We start from the raw sequence: 4,729 nt of genomic DNA on the forward strand, positions 1-4,729 counted from the left end.
CAAAATCAAAAACCAGCCAAACAACAACACAATTATAACATAAAAAGATCTACAGTAGCATGTAGAAATATTACAACACCTACGCACAATGGCAAGAACCAACCAATTCAGTCATCCTTGTACTTAGGAGGGCTTTAAAATCAAGCAGTTTCGTAGTTTCAACTCTTTGTGAGGGTAATTCCAGCTCTCCCAGCTTAGTCCAAGCACCAGGAACAGACAACAAAACTAAATCTTGAGACTACAGCTACAGTCATATCTCTGTTCAATCAAAGTACAACTGTACGAAGGAGGTTTACCCAGTATGGCTTTATAAATGAACAAATGCAGTGACTGAGCCTACGAAAGGTCAAAGATGGCCGACCAGCCCTGGAATAAAGTGTATAGTGATGAGTGAGGGCTTAACAGTTTGTAACAAATCTCAGTGCACTATGATATGCAGTATCTAATATGTGCAAACAGTGTGCAGATGCATTCATGTACAACAGATCACTGTAATCCAGAACCGGTTGAAAGCAAATTGCCTATAAGATCCCTTTATTGTACACAACCACTTCCTTCTTGAGCTAAAAGATGCTTCTATGTGATGGTGTGATCATTCTGTATGACAGGAGCCAGCATTTAAAACCGACAAAAATCCCCTGTGCCTGAGATTAAAAAGTCAAATTTCTTATCAACTTTTTGTATTTTTGTTTAAAGTTAATAAAGCACTGTGTGACATAACAGACACATTAAAGACATTCACTTAATAACAGGTTCAGGTTTAAGAAACATTACATATGTATTAAGTTGATGAAAATATTTAACCAATGATTCAGCATTAAAATAATCTTGTTCACTTAATTTAAGTCTGAACTACACAAGGACTGTTCTTATTAATACATTTATCTCAAGAGGAACAACTCATGTCCGTAACAGGGCAGGTAGTTATAATCGGTATTAGATGTAAAAGAAAATATCTGAAGAAAAAAAAAGATCATGTGCGTCATTTTATAACGAGAAACTTTTTAAAAATAACGAGTTACCGTTGTTTCTCATTATTTTGAGATACTCACTCATTATCTTGAGAAACTTTGTCATTATTTTGAGAAACTAACTCAATCAATCAATCAATCAATTTTATTTATAAAGCCCAATATCACAAATCACAATTTGCCTCACAGGGCTTTACAGCATACGACATCCCTCTGTCCTTATGACCCTCGCAGCGGATAAGGAAAAACTCCCCAAAAAAACCCCTTACAACTAATCTAACTCATTACAAGAACATTTTTGAGGCTGCCCATTAACCCATTATTTTGAGGAAGTTTCTCATTATTTTGAGATACTAACTCATTACTTTGAGAAAGTTCTTCATTACTCTAAGACACCAACGTATTATTTTTGAGAAAGTTTTTCATTATTTTGAGATACTAATTCATTATTTAGGGCAATTTTCTCATTATTTTTGAGATAGTCTCTCCGAATTCATTATTTTGATAATGTTTCTCACATTTTTCATACATTTTCTCATTATTTTGAGATACTTACACATTATTTCGAGAAAAATTTCAAAATCGCCTATTAACCCATTCTTTTGAGAAAGTTTCTAATTATTTTCGGAAAGTTTTTTATTATTTATTCAGAAAGTTTCTCACTATTGTGAGATACAGTCATTATTTAGTGAAAGTTTCTTATTATATGTGTATAGTGTGTATATATATATATATATATATATATATATATATATATATATATGTATTTTTTTTTTTTTATTATTATTTTTTTCATCACACTGATGGAAATGGGCTTCCATACCCATGAACTCTAACATCAGCCATATTGGAGATATTAAAGTGTTCGCTGCAGGCCAAGCCGCGCCTCCTCTAACATGGAGGACTCTCTGAAAAAGACTAAGCCGAAAAAGAGCTTTATAAAGGTTCGTCACATCGTTGCCATTACTTTGCTACAGTCTAATTAAAACAGTGAATGACTTACTTTAAGTGTGATTAAATGTTACCACCTACTCATTACTTCCATTAATTGTATTATCAAGAAATGTGATTTCATGCAAATCATCTAAACCCTTTTCTGCCCGTTCCCTGGGAAATACAGACACATCCCAAAGGACTAACAGGAAGTGTGCCGCCCTGCTATGCTATCAAAGACCAGACCAGATACATACAGTGCACAGCATCTGACCAATGAGCAAAGCTTACATCAATGCAGCTTCTATCTGAGGGGAGCCATTCACTTTATTCAATTACCCTGAAACAACGTGACAATTATTTTATTTATCATATGGTGCTGCAGGGCTGCAGATAACAGGTTAACTACCATGGATAAACTGATGACCACTGCATTTTCTATTGATAACACTAATAGGATAAACAACAACACAATAATCAATATTTGTTTCAGATGTTTTGATGCACTCTTTTATGACAGTATATTCTCAAATTAAATCAGCATGCTCTCCTACATTTCTTTAACGTATGAAACTTTCCCACTCATTTAAAATGTTCCTGTTAAATACATTAATTTAATTATATTCAGTAACAGTCAGTGTATCCCTGTCTTATGTACCTATAAGCAACCCAATGGCCAGAAACAATGGTGGCATTTTACGTCTCTGCAAACCACCAATAAGTTACATTTGCGCATTATGATGTAGGCTAGCAAATATGTAAAAATTTGATGTTTAAACAACACTGTGGTTAACATGTGGTTACTGTAAGTTTAGGCACAAAAACCCCTTGGTTATGGTTAGGAAAAGATCATGTTTTGCTTAAAATACCCAGTTTGGAGGCGTAACTGCTTGTCATGGCGCTATCCCGACAGGAAATGCAGCAATGACTTGTGCTAATAACGTTAGCATGTTGTATTTGTGGGGAAAATTTGTGTACTCGTGTTTGATTTTGTCACTTTGTTTTAATCTGTTGTTTAGGTGTGTTTTGAATCAATCAAACTTTACAGCACTTCATAGAAACCCCATCGCCAAAGTGTGACTGCAGAGCGACAGACACACCGCACGAATATAAAGACTCACAATGACATAGGTCATATGCAAAGGCTCTGTGTAGAGCTGATGCACAAATATAAATCACCTTTAAATTCTTAGGAACAGCTATGTACTTTACTACAGTAAACTGCACCATAAAACTAAAGAAATGTCTTAGCTAGTAAAGATTTGGCTTACCCAACTCACATTGTCATTTAAGCTAACGGTGGGCTATTAGCATGTTTTGTAATTTAAGCTACACTGGGTAAATGTTTGTGAAATGTAATCTTACAAAGGTTTGCATCATTATTTAACAGCATTTTGATCAAGTCCAGTAAGGTGTATATCGACCATATTATTGCCTCTTTTCCTAAACAGTTTAAACAGGTGCTACATTAACAAGCTAACGTTACTTTTGTTGTTGGTTCTGCTAGCTTGCCTATACACAACAGTTACATCTGACAGTTACTGGGATGAAATAGTAAGAACTACTCTACTTTTCGGCAGGAGAAAATTTTGGCATTGTACGTTTCTGCAAACCATGGATGTGTTACATTTGTATATTTCATACAAATCAGATTAAAGTTTCTAAAGGGACGTAGTATATGAGATGACTTTGACTTTGACTTTGCTTGTGTTTCTTGACACTGTTGCCAACTCCTCAGTAAGAAAAGTAGCTATTGGCTGTCCTAAAAGTCGCTAGAAGTCGCTAAATGACGTCATCGCCTAATTTGCATAATTGTCCATATGCATGTAATTGTAATGGCTGCTGTAGGAGAGAGGAATAACGTCATGGGAGCAACAAAATCTGAGTAAAAAAACACCCTGAATATGTTTAGAACTACAAATGAACCTTTTTTCAGTGATTTATATTAGACAAAGAAAATTTTACATTTACATCCCGCCCTGACTGTAAGCCAGGTCGGGATCAGCCAGCGGCGGTTACGCACATGCGCGATTCACTTGCAGTCTGGATGTGGAGGGGTAAACCTCTCCTGCTCTGACTGCTGCTGGGAGGGAGGACTGGGCAGTCTGTGAGTGCTTTGGGGCGAGAGAGGAGCCCATGGCAGCATCCGCTGCTCGTTGAGAAGAATAACAGAAGAATAAGAATGATACGTGCTCTCACAATAGAGTCTCCAGAAGTCTTCAGTAACATCAGAAAAAGTCGCTAGATTTGTCGCTAGTCGCTTTTTTGAAAAAGAGTCACTAGAGGGGTCTGAAAAGTCACTAAATATAGTGACAAAGTCGCTAAGTTGGCAATATTGTTTCTTGAAGACATTTCACCTCTCATTCAAGAAGCTTCTTCAGTTCTGGCATTTTACATTGTATGAATTAGCCTAGCTGCTAGCAGACATTTCCTCTACTCGTATGAAGCCAGGGACAATAGCAACATTTAACAAAGGTAACGTTACAATATTCGGCTCCATTATAACTCACAAGGTTCACTGACAAATGTCATAAGCCATGTTTCCATCAGCCTGTTTAGATGCGCATCTAGAAGTATCGCATCGGAAAATTATGATGGAAACGCCAAAATTCGAATTAAAATCCACTGATTCGCACAAACTAAAATACGCTCGCTTTAGCCAGGTTTTGGTTGATTCGAAAAAATGTTGATTCGCAAAACGGGGGATGGAAACAGTTATGTTCGAATTAAGTCTGATGTAGCGCACCTCTCTCCATGGTGATATCCATACTCCGGGTCGGGAAGGCGGTAATGCATTTACAAGCTGGTTGCCAACCGCCAGAAAA

This window comes from Epinephelus moara, chromosome 10 (assembly GCF_006386435.1).
Source record: "Epinephelus moara isolate mb chromosome 10, YSFRI_EMoa_1.0, whole genome shotgun sequence".
Lineage (NCBI taxonomy): Eukaryota > Metazoa > Chordata > Actinopteri > Perciformes > Serranidae > Epinephelus > Epinephelus moara.